The following is a 13,143-nucleotide window of genomic DNA, read 5'->3' as shown; positions in this document are numbered from 1 at the left end:
TACCTGCCACCTGGAGATTGGGAACCCTGTCACACTGGTTGGAATGAACCCTGGAGTTGGACATGTGTTTGAAGGTGACACAGCAAGAGAAATAGAGAATAAAAGCAGCTAGCAAATTAAAAGTTGTAGATGAAATCCAAGCTTTTAAAACCTGCCATGCAACTAGGATTTCACATCCATTCAAAATGACTGTTTTTAATGCACACATTTCTGCAAAGCAATCTATCATAATAAACTAGGGTTAGCACTATAAATTTGCTGTGGGTTTTCAGAAAAAAATGTAATTTTTTTTTGCCAGCTCTGGGTTGGGAAATACCTGAACATTTTGTAAATGTAAATTTTTTGGGGCTGGTTATGCCATGTGTTTTCAGGTAGCTTCAGAAGTTATTTCCAGTGGGCTTTAATATTTTAAAGCAATATTGGCATTTTTATTTGAACACGGTTTCATTGAATGTTACCACTGAGCCATAAAAAAGAAATGGCAAAATATGAAGTGTATGAAACTGTAAAATCTATAGGGAAGAGAGAGATCATATTGTCAGTCCTTGAAAAATGAATGCTAAAGGCTACCTAGTCTGTAATGGCTTTCACTGTTGAAAGGATCCACTGCTAGATAACTCACTTGATCTACCACTTGGAGCACTGAAATCAATAGCTGTGATCAACTACAGGGCTGCTTTTGCTTGCAATAGAGTACTTACTGAGGTTCTTGCTCTTAGGTTTACACAGCAGAAACAGGTATGCTCAAAGCAGCATCCATTTATAAGCAAGAAGATACAGGGATGGGAATAACTGGTTTCAGGACAAGGGAGTCATGCAGTCTACAATTCTAACGAATTAATCTAACTGAACAGGGACTCATCCCCATGAATCTAAACCAACACAGAGAAATATCAAAAGGAGGAAACACATTGTTCCATTGCAATGCAAAGTACAGCACAATGACAGTCTGACCAGGTAACACATTTGAAATAAAAATATATCCAGCGTCATTTTTATTTTTCCTTATTTCTGATTTTTAAAAATTCCTACACTGTTGAATTTGGAAGACATGGGTGTTTTGATGTAAATTGATTGTTTTAAATTAGCCATATGAGTTACTGGCTGCCCATTAAATTTCTGGCCATATGAGTTACAGGCTGCTCATTGGCTCACTAAAAAAACTGTTTTTATATTCATTCTAACGAAGTCATAAATTTGCACAAGGCTATAAATCCTGAAAAAAGTATTATTTTTGCAATTGTACTATAAAATCTTCAGTACAATGTCCTGCAACACCCCCCAGCCTCCTTCTTCAAAATCCAATTGAAACTTTGATATCATGTCTGCAACTGAGGTTTATTAAAATCCAACTTTTGCCAATCATTGCTACAAAATTAATATTGATAGCAGTATAATAGAATTTGGAAGTCAGGACACAATGGTGACTGAGGGCCATGTGCAGGGGCGACCCAATGCCCCATGGTGCCCTAGACAGACTCGCTGCCTGGAACCCCTCCCACTGCACCCCCTGCACCCCCCCTGTGGCTCTGCGCCCCCCATGTCTCTCCCCTTCCCCACCACATGTCAGTTTCAATGCTGGAACTGGCTCTAGCTAGCTAAAGCCCCCTCCGCCAATCGATCAACAGGTAAAACCGCGCTGCGGGGCCCTGCTCACAGTTTGTCAGGACCAGCATTCTGAAAGGGTGACCCTGCTTCCGCTGACTCCTCTCCCATCCAGGAAGTGGGGAGGGGAGGAGTCAGCGACAGCAAGGCTGCCCTTTCAGGACACTGGTCCTGACAAACTCTAAGCATGGCCCCGCGGTGCAGTTTTACCCACTGATGGAGTGATCAGCGGGGGAGGGATTTAGATAGCTGGAACATGGTGCTAGAGCCTGTTCCGGCATTGAAACTGACATGGGGTGGGGAAGGGAGGGAGGAGGAGGCGCAAACTAGGCATTTGCCTAGGGGAGAGGGGGAAAAGGCTGAATTTGTTGCCCCCACCCTGCCAGCACTCTAGGCAACTGCCTAGTGGGGGAGCCGGCTCTGGCCATGTGTAGTGACCGAAGGCCAAGGGCAGTGAGGGTTACTTGAGAGGGAAACACTTTATAGGTGTCAACATGCCTGTGCTAGAAGTCTCCAAGCCAAGATAGGAGAGCTGGAGAGCTTGGTGTTCAATGGAAATTTAGTTATAGTAGGTATCTCAGAAACATGGCAGAATGGGGGGAAATCTATGGAACACAGTCATCCCTGGGTATAAGCTCTATAGGCAGGACAAGGAGGGACAGGTGTTTTTTTGGTCTTGTGTTGTACATCAAAGAGGGCATAGAATCCAATAAGTTAGAAAACATCAGGAGAATTAACTCTCCAACAGAAGCAATATGGGTGGAAATACTGGGCTTGAAGGGTCTTTTGAATCCATGCTGAGTGTTTCAGTGTGGTTGGGATCAGAGGGAGTAGGGTTTATAGGTTAGGTAGTTAGTGTATAGGGTTTAATGGGCTGTTGTGGGGGGACAGATAGTGAAGGTAGTATAATGGGTTAGATGCTAGGGAGAATTTACCAGATCTCATGGTTAAAAGCAGCTCAGGGCAGCGATATATAGCTGTTGCTGGGGGATGCTCAGGGTCTCAGTTTTAATTTCCAGCATATCCAGTAGGATTGATCATGGGGTACATGATGCAAAATACCTCTGTGTGTGACTCTGAAAGCCATTGGTATTCTGAGTGGTGTAGACTGCTGTTTCATCTAAGCAGAGTTACTTGGGCTAGCTCACGGTTTTTGGCTTCTGGTGCACATAGTTTTGTTTTGGCTCAGAAGAGTGGCCCCTGAGCAAACTAATTTATACAGTAGAATTTTGGCTCTTACATTTTGTTTTAGCACAGGAAAAGGGTGCTTGATTAAAACTAATTATGCAGTAGCTCAGAACTCTAATGCCAGTAGCTCACAAAGTATAACTTCTGCTAACATGGGAGCATTGGATGGGTCAGGGATCTGATTCTGGCAAAGCAGCTTCATCTAGATGAGGAGGCAACCAGTGGCTTGGAAAACCCTAATTGCCTTGCTCTCCATGGGGGTTCCATGGGCTAGTGCTATTAAGTCACAGGAATAATAATAATAATAATAATAATAATAATAATAATAATAATAATAATAATAATAATAATAATAATAATAATAAGGCATTTGTTCAAGTAAGTATATCTATAAAACTTTCACCAAGCCCAGAATCGGGACTATCACCAAGCCCAGAATCGGGGGGGGGACTGCTCTCAACTGCTGTTCCTTCTCTTGAGTTCAGGGCATCAGGTCAGGAGAAAAGCCTACATGCCAAACAAGGGTGGCAGCCAAAAACTCCACTCCTACTCAGGCTGCAGGGAAGAAAACTCCAACTGCAGCTGAGACTGATGGACCCACTGTGCCTATATCTGCTTGGCCCTCAAGGAAAAAGGCTCCTATTCCAGGAGCTGGATCTGCATCTGCTCCGAGGAAGAAGGCTCCTACTCCAGGGATTGGAGCACCTGTTTTGGGGAAGAAGGCTCCTACTCCAGGATCAGGTTCACTACCTGCTCCAAAGAAGAAGGCTCCTACTCTAGCAGGCACAAATGCAACACCTGCACCAGACAAGGCACAAGGAGTTGCTGCCTCCATCTCTAAAGTACAGGTGCCAGCAACTGATGGGATTGCCAGTGCTCTCGAAGGCATATCCTGGGGAAGTTTGGTGCAGCCATGAAGGTGCCAACCCCTCCAACAGTGAATCCACAGAGGAACCTCTGGTGTTCACTTTCCAGAGAGGGTTAGGGACAAGATCCTGAAGGGGTTTTATGTGGACTTCTTTACACTGCTTAAGCCAGAAGGGGAAGAGGGGTGCACTGGCAAGTCAAAGAAAAGGGACAAGAAGGGTACAAAACTGGAGTCAGCTGAGTGGACATTAACTAACTGGTTGATAGGGTATCAAGTTTACACAGGGGTAGTGGCTGCTGCATATCCAGACTGGGCCTGGCACCTGAACAACCATCTTGGCAATGTTCTTCAGGCCAAAGTTTTGGCAGGGGACAGTGCTGCAATAGATTACAATGAGACCTTTAGGAAAAGAGCATCACACAATGAAATACAAGGTGGGATTTGCTATATGACAAGACATGGTTGATGGTAGTGGGAAGCCAGATTCAACCAGAATGGGAAAATGGCAGTCCAGGAGAGAATCATCCCACAGGCATTGCTGGGAGTTCAATCAAGGTCACTGCTGGAGAGCCCGCTGTTAAGTTTGATCATATTTGTGAACTGTGCTTGGGCTACCACCCAGAAGTCGCTTGTCACCGCTCTCCTGATGGTCAGCAGCCCTTTTGTGGGGGGGGGGGCAGCCTTCCTCCACTGGCACGAGGGGCAAAACTGGAGGGGATTGTCAAGTGCAGCCTCTTTAGGGGGCACCAATCACAAATAAGCTATCCAGGTTTGACTGGGGTCTTGCTTTTACACCAGTCAAGCTGCCTGCCCTCCTGTCACTCTTGGAAAATTACCCTCAGAGGCAGGAAGTGGCTTACCTATCGGATGGGTTCACATATGGTTTTCCATTCCCATTTACGGGTCAGAGAATTGCAACTGATGCTGGTAATCTAAAGTCTGCAAGGGGAAATCCAACAATAGTAGCAGATAAGATTAGGAAGGAGTGCTCTGTTGGCCGGGTTGCAGGACCCTTCAGGGAAACTCCTCTGTCTAACCTTAGGGTTTCCCCATTGGGGGTGGTCCCAAAGAAAAGCCCTGGGGAGTTCAGACTCATCCACCACCTCTCCTACCCAAAGGGATCATCTGTAAATTATGCTATTCCTTCCATTAAATATGCATCATTTGACCATGCAGTGGGGTTGGTGTGGTCTTGCAGGGCTGGAGCACTCATGACAAAGTGTGATATTCAATCAGCCTTCTGCCTCCTTCCAGTTCACCCTAAAAACTTTTGTCTGCTTGGCTTTAAATTCCAAGGGTGATGGCATGTGGATAAGGCCATGCCAATGGGGTGCTCAGTAGCCTGGGCAGCCCTTGAAACTTTCAGCACCTTCCTTGAATGGGCAGCTAAGAGCAGGGCTTCAACTGTGCACATAACTCATTATTTTGATGATTTCTTGGTCATGGGCTCTGCAGGCAGACCAGCTTGTGGTGAGCACCTTGCCACCTCCCAAGCTTTGGCTTGGGAGCTTGGTGTGCCATTGGCACAGGACAAGACCGAGGGTCCCACATTGTGCTTGACTTATCTAGGCATACAACTAGATTCTGTTAAAGGGACATCATGTCTGCCAGAGGACAAGCTGCTAGTGCTGCAAGCATTGATCACCCTGGTTTTGTCCCGCGCCAAGTGCACATTGCAGGAGCTTAAGTCCCTGGTAGGTCACTTGAATTTTGCTTGCCGAGTAGTCACACCAGGAAGGGCCTTTTGTGCACGCCTGGCTCTGGCCACAGCCAGTGGCTACCTCACTAGGCAGGGTCAGACATTGAGCGGAATCTTACCTTTTTGGAACCGTTTCCTATTTTAGTGGCAGCAGTAATATGGGGTGATGAGTTTCGGAACAGAAGGGTGACATTTTGGTGTTACAATCAGGCAAAGGTGAGGGTGGTTAATAAGCAAACATCATACTCTGAACGAGTGATGTGCCTCGTTCGTCACCTGGTCTTGGTTTGCTTAACAGCCAACATATCATTTTCAGCCCACCATGTTGCAGGTGTTGATCGCAGATGTCTTGTCTTGCCACCAGGAGAGGTTCCGCAGCCTAGCTCCAGAGGCCAATCACCACCCGGACCCATTCCCAGAGGAGCTCTGGGAACTTGGAAACAGTCAATAATGCATGGGGTATTACATTCCCTAGCTCCTTCAACTTTCTCATCCTATGCAGCAGCTGCTTCAGCCTTCCTGGCCTTCTCCAGGGATACCGGGGCTCCTTATATCTGGCCTGTATCATCAGATTTGGTGCTGTGTTACCTTGCTCACCTGCATGGGCAAAGCTTTGCTGCAAAAACTATCAAAGTACACATGGCAGTCATTTCATTCTTCAGTAAAGCTATGGGGTTCTTCGACCCATGCAATACGTTCCAGGCCCGCAGGGCAGTCAAAGGATGGCAGAGGCTCTGCCTAAGGGCACCAGATCCCCACAGGCCTCTGACATTTGAGGTCTTGTCAAAAATTATTACAAAATTAACATCCATTTGCCAGTCACCTTATGAGACAGTCTTGTTTGAAGCTGCCTTCACATTGGCATTTTTTGGAGCCCTGCGGGTGGGCGAACTTGTGGCAGGCTCCAGGACAGACATCAGCAATGCCCCTTTGGGGACTGGTGATCTCTCTGTTAGGAAGTTGAGCATCACACTGTCCATTAGGAGGTCTAAGACTGATCAATGGGGTTGGGGGGCGCACCTCACATTGGCCAAGCTTCCAGGAGGTGGCCCATGCCCAGTGCGGGCTGCCCAGGCTTTTTTAGCCATCTGCCCACATAAACCAGGCCCATTATTCATCCATAGAGATGGTTCCTTCCTCACACAGTACCAATTTGCAGTGATTCTGCATGCCACCATGGTCTCTTTAGACCTCCCCCCGGGTGACTTTGGCCCTCACTCATTTTGGATTAGGGCGGCAACAACTGCTTTTAGTTTAGGTATGGGACCCAAGGCTATCCAGGCAGTTGGCAGGTGGTGTTCTGAAGCCTGCAGAACTTACATCAGGCCACATCTGGTGCCAACCGTGTAATGTTACATCTGCCATTGACTTGTTTGCCACTGACTTCTTCACTTTCAGGGGGAAGGCACCGGTTGGTCTGGATTTGTGTATGCAACCACATCCGGTTGGGGAAGGAACCTTGGCCTGCAGGATAAGATCAGAATAACTTGGTTGTGTAAGCAAGGGATGAAGTGGAATGAATTCCTTCACATAGTACAGTCTCATCTGATCAACTGAGGCCCCCCTGATGCTCTGGTGATACACCTTGGAGAGAATGACTTGGGGGCTCTTGCTGGCTTGGAATTGGTGCACAGGGCCATGGGGGATTTGCACACATTGAAGAAGGTTCTGCCAGCTGCAACATTTTTCTGGTCGGACTGGCTGCAGCATCGAATCTGGCATGGGGCACATTCTGTGGACAAGGTGGAAGTGGCAAGGCGGAAGGGAACCAAGCGGCTGGGGAGGATCATGGAGACTATGGAGGGTCACTGGATACAACATGCTGATATTTCAACACACTTGGAGGCCCTGTATTGTCCTGATGGGGTTTAATTATCAGAATGGGGTATGGATATCTGGCTACCTAGTGTCAGATACACCCCCTAGACAACTAGCTACAGCTATAGAGCTTTGGCGGGAGCCAGGTATTATTGGACCTGGCTCTTGGGCTGGAATCAGCATGGGGCTGGATCCATTCTCAGAAAAAGCAGCCTGTGTGCTCATTTCCTGAGAGTGGGGATCCCAGTAAGGGATCTTAGTGTGAGGGGCAGCTGAGGTGCCCAGCCTGGGGGCATGTTTGGGGATCACCCTCATGCTCAGGTGGCAGGGGAGACCACCTCTGGGCTTCCGCCCTAGTGGGATCCAAAACCTGCCACCCCAAGTCTACCATCTGATCATCGACTGGCAGGAAGTGCAGTCAATGGACAGGATCCTTACCCCATGCTGTGCCAAGGTTTCTTACAGCTGTAACAAATAAAAGTTGTGGCCAATTTTATTCCACTTTTCTGAAAATGCTGTGTTTTGTGTGTTATTTCAACTCAGTTGTATATATTAAGCTAGAATATGTAGTCATAGAGGACTTGGTTCAGGGTGCCCACCTCTGGCCCTCCCTCTGGTGCTGGAGCTGCAAAGGCAAACTATGTATTGAGGATTATTAAGAAAGGAACTGACAATAATAGCCAGTATTGCAATGCCCCTATCTAGATCAATGGTGCAGCCTCATTTGGAATACTGTGTACAGTTCTGGTCACTATATCTCCAAAAGGACATAGCAGAGCTGGAAAAAGTATAGAGGAGGGCAACCAAGATGATTAGGGGCTGGAGCTCCTCCCTATGTGAAAAGACTGAAGAGTCTGGGACTTTTCAGTTTAGAAAAGATATGACTAAGGGGAGACATGATAGAGGCTTATAAAATTATGCACGGGGTGGAGAGAGTTGACAAAGATATATTTTTCTTCCTCTCCCAAAATACTAGAAGTCATGGGCATCCAATGAAGTTGATAGGCACTAGGTTCAGGATGGACAAAAAGAAATTCTACTTTACACAGAAAGTAATTAAAACATGCCATTCACTGCCGGAGAATGTAGTGATGGCCACAGGAATAAACAGATTTAAAAGAGATTAGATAGATTCAATGGTGAATGTCTATCAATGGCTGCTTGCCAGGGCGACTGAGGGGATCTTGCAAATTCAGAGGCACTAATCATCTGAATCCCAGCGCCAAGAGGCAACTTCAGGGGAAGGCCTTGGCCTCTATGCCCTGTTGTTAGCCATCCAGAGGAGCTGGTTGGCCACTGTGTGAGACAGGATGCTGGACTAGATGGGCTGTTGGTGTGATTTAGCAGGGTTTATGTTCTTACGTTCCTTCTTGGTTTTGTCCTCCTTAACCCCCTTCTTGCTCACTCTTTTTCTACTCTTTCCATAGTTGCATGGAATTGCCCCTTACTGAGTTAGACATGTAGGCTATAATAGCATTGGTACCTAGTTTTTCATTTTAAAAATACTGTGGGGCTGCAATCAGAATAAGGTTCCTGTGCAGCTGCAATTATACTTTAAAAGATGCTGGGAAGTTCAGATAATGAATGACTCAGTAACTTATTTATTTTGTCTCTATCCTTATTGCATGTCAATGCTATTATGGAAACCATTAAGGGCTCTTTACCAGTTGTTTACAGCTTTACAACTGCATTCAGAATATTTGACAACTAGGGTTGTGCAATTCCCCAATCTACAATAATTTTCAGTTCACATCTATTGGATCCCCCAAAAATTCAGAATTCCTGAAAAATCCCAGATCCCAATACCAGTAAAGTATTTGGATCCAAAAATTTTCAGAAATCCCAATTTTTTTTTGGGGGGGGGGAGGGTCTAACAGACCCAAGGGGAAAAAAACAAGCCAAAAAAACCACAGAGCATTGGCAGAGCTGTAAAAAAAAAAAAGACTGCTCCCACCTCTCAGCTGTTTTTTGGGCTTTCTTCTTTAAAGGGGCTGAAGAAAACAGCTGAATAGCAGGAGCAGACACGTCACCAGCTCAACTGTTTTTTAGGCTGTCTTCTGCAGTCCCTTTAAACACACCCTGTTTAACTGGACTGCAGAAGAAAGTCCAAAACAGCTGAGCCAGTGGGGAGACTGATTCCTGTCGGCTCAGCTGGTTTTTTGGACTTTCTTCCGCAGCCCTTTTAAATGCACCCCATTTAAAGGGACTGCAGAAGAAAGCCCAAAAAATAGCAGAGTACTCTGTTGTTTTTTGCTGCTTTGCTGATCTTCCCAGTTATTCTCAAATATACCTTTGGGATGTGAAATACACCTCAAAATACCAAAAAGGTATTTGGGGGTATATTTCTAGCTCTGGCAGATCCAAGTGCACAATCCTCATGACAACACTAATGTAAGTGGTATTGTTATTTCTTTGACTTTTAGCAGATCTATTGGTTTGCTTTATCCAACTCATTCTGCTGACAGAAATAGCACTGAAAATACAGTCAAGTATCAAAGAAATTAGAGCCCTGTGGCACAGAGTGGTAAGCTGCAGTCTTGCAGTCCAAGCCCTGCTTACGACCTGAGTTTGATCCCGGCAAGAGCTGGGTTCAGGTAGTCGGCTCAAGGTTGACTCAGCCTTCCATCCTTCCAAGGTTGGTAAAATGAGTACACAGCTTGCTGGGGGTAAAGGGTGGATGACTGGGGAAGATAATGGTAAACCACCCCTTAAAAAGTCTGCCAAGAAAATGTCATGATGTGATGTCACATCACGGGTTGGTAATGACTCAATGCTTGTACAGGAGACTACCTTTACCTTTATAAAAAAAAAATTGTCATGGCTCTGCTGTATTGCTGCATTATATGCAACACACTGATTATGGGTTGACACTCACTGGTTCAGCTCATCCCTTGTTCAACGGTTGAGATCAGGCAATCGATTTTTCAATGAACTATTAGCAGTTAGTTGATCGGTTCGTAGGTCACTTCAATGTAGTTGTTTCTACTAGTACAAGTACAGTACAATTGGTTTTTTGCACATCACATTCTCACACAGCTTAATGGAGTTCTAATTTTCCCCGTCCCTGCTGTTTATCATTCTGTTTGGCAGGCAATTGTTCAAACAGACAGTGATATCATAAAAATCAGCCGTTAAAAACGGCATTTAAAAAATCCTTTGTTTGTCTAAGTAGTTCTTGTCTTTAATGGCTATTGAATCAGCAGCATTTTTGTTCAGGTGCAGTGTATGAAAATCTGATGCAAACTTATACCGAACCAAACAGACCCATTGATCAGCTCATGACTGATCATCACAGCACGAAAGGTATGTTTGATTGTTTGCCATGAAATTCACAACATCCCTGTAATTAAGCTATAATTGGAGAGATGAAAGCAAGTCACTCTTATTTTTTTTCTGAAGAAGTGTGCTTGCACCTGAAAGCTTATACCTTGAAATAAAACTTCTTTGGTCTTAATTGTGCCACTGGACTTAGTCATCCTAGGTAAAGATACTGATAGGTCGTACTGATGGGCTGCTCCCTTAGACCCAGAAGCAAGATGGGAATACCCTAGGAATTTCAGTTGTTTAGTTTCAAGAATCATTTGACCTGCATCCAAAGTCTGATATAACCAATTTCAAAGGACTTTCATCAGTTCCTTCTCTCTCTCTCTCCACACACACACAGGCTGTTTTCCCACTGACCTTACCCCGGAGCGACGTCCCTCTTCACCGTGCAGCGTCTGCGCGGATTTCCCACCAACTGCTGCGCAGAACCAGGAAGTGCCGCGGCTTTTGCGTTGCAGATGAACCGCGGCTCTTCCTGGTTATGCGCAGCAATTGGTGGGAAATCCGCGCAGACGCTGCACGGTGAAGAGGGACGTCGCTCCGGGGTAAGGTCAGTGGGAAAACAACCTGTGTGTGTGTGGAGAGAGAGAGAGAAGGAACTGATGAAAGTCCTTTGAAATTGGTTATATCAAAGTCAGTGGGAAAATGGCCACAGTGTCCTTTTGCATCCCATTGCACCTGATAAGGTCATCACCTACTTATGCCACACATTAACTATGATGAGGAGATGCACTTCCATAGGAAGGCACGACATACATTCAGAGTCTATATTTGAATTAACGGATGCATTCAGATCTATAAACTGAACTGATAGATTTCAGAAGACTAAATATATGAAGCCCTAAGACAGCATCATAACAAAGAAACAACCGTGTTTCTGAATCCCAAGTCTGATTCTCTCCCGTCAGATGCACTAAGAACTACCTAAATGCAATTTTGTTTCTCTCTCTGAAAAAAATTCAAATTTGTTCTTTTAGTTCTGCCAGTGTGCTTTCTCTTTGTCTGTGTGTCTCAGTAGAAGACTTACCTTTGACCTGATCCTGTCGAGTAGGTATGAGTTGTATTCCAGATACCTTGAACAGCAGATGGCCAGCTTAATAAGCCATCAGTGATCATTATGAATGGTTAAATAAGATCCAAACCTAATGGGAGAACTATTTGGCATGTGCAACTATTTGGAAATGTGCAAGGTCTTCCAACCAGCATTGGATAAGGAGTTTTAGCTAAGTACATTTTATATTTCAGCAAGACTTGCTTCTGTTTTTATACAAAAACTTGATGATAATTTGCTCAGCAATTGCACAGGGCAGAGTGCAAATGGAAAATAAATACCATCTAGGACATAAGCTCTGATGCACTGGCTCAAATCCATTGGACTGCTTGGCACTATGATACTCCCTGAGGTCTTGCACCAAAAGATTGGTTCACACATACATGCTTATCATGGCAACATTAGGTGTTACCTTGCACTTATGAATGCAATAGGTAGAATGTTCAAATACGTATTTTCAACAGAAAGGCTTCACACTTTCAGCTCTTGGTTAGCAAACAGTGATGAACCAAGCCATGAGTGTCGTGTGATGTACACACAAGGGTCAATTAGCCTATAAGCACCAGCAGCATAGAACACCATCCCTAAAGCTACAACACATTGAACATATGAAGCTGCCTTATACTGAATGAGACATTTGGTCCATCAAATTCAGTATTGTCTTCTCAGACTGGCAGCGGCTCTCCAGGGTCTCAAGCTGAGGTTTTTCACACCTATTTGCCTGGACCCTTTTTTGGAGATGCCAGGGATTGAACCTGGGACCTTCTGCTTTCCAAGCAGATGCTCTACCACTGAGCCACCGTCCCTCCCCAATTGCACTTTGCAAGTAACTCTGTGGACAGAGTAGAAGTAAATGGAGCCCAAGCAGCCCTTTGAGCAAACCTTTAGAATGCCTTAGTACCTCCACTGTTAAACCTATACTGTACCAGCACACATGACCAAGACTCACCTGAAGGTGCCAGATTTCTGTATGGGCAGGAAAGGGCTTTAGGAGGTCCCCCTCCCCTTAGCATAAAGCAGTGGAAAGGCAGAAGCCTCAGGTGACCACACTGGCTAGCCCTGTGTCATCTGAGTGTGGGCCAGCCTGGTTGGCCAGTTCAAATCTTGGTGGGCTCCACACAATGATGATGTGGAACCCACTTGGAGATTTAAGCCACACTGCCAGCATACACGCCTGTGCAGTTTTGTGGGATTCCCACCCTCCCTCCCCATTTTCAGGTTTTTGGTGTGTTTTTTTAACTTTCTGTCACAGCTAGCATTTTTGTGCATCAGGGCAGATCATTTGGGAGGGGGGAAAGGCCTACATCTCCACCTCCCCCCTTTTGGGGGGTTTGGGGTTTGAGCCACCATGCAGGATGCCCAGCTTGAAGGCTGTGTCCAGGTTCACCCCAAGTGGCAAATTGGTACCACTTAGCAGTATCCACCCTTGTGAGTACAATAATATTTGTCACTCCTGGGTTTTTCCCAGCAGGCAGGGAAAACAGGCTGTGATCAAATGGCAGGCAGGTCATTCAGTTTCCTAGAATCTGGCCCTATGCTTCATCAATGCTCCCTGGTTTGTAATCAATAAAAGCTGTGAGCTGGTTTGAT

General features: G+C 45.6%; 1 non-coding gene across 1 annotated transcript; it reads right to left on the bottom strand.

Moving 5' to 3' along the window:
• Positions 1-12,287: 12,287 nt before the first annotated feature.
• On the bottom strand, positions 12,288-12,354 carry TRNAS-GGA (transfer RNA serine (anticodon GGA)). Its single transcript has one exon. It is a non-coding gene; the product is annotated as a tRNA-Ser (tRNA).
• Positions 12,355-13,143: the final 789 nt, after the last annotated feature.

This window comes from Heteronotia binoei, chromosome 21 (genome assembly GCF_032191835.1).
Source record: "Heteronotia binoei isolate CCM8104 ecotype False Entrance Well chromosome 21, APGP_CSIRO_Hbin_v1, whole genome shotgun sequence".
Classification (NCBI taxonomy): Eukaryota; Metazoa; Chordata; class Lepidosauria; order Squamata; family Gekkonidae; genus Heteronotia; species Heteronotia binoei.
The sequence above is the reverse complement of the archived record's forward strand: the minus strand, read 5'-3'. Positions and strand labels throughout refer to the sequence as shown.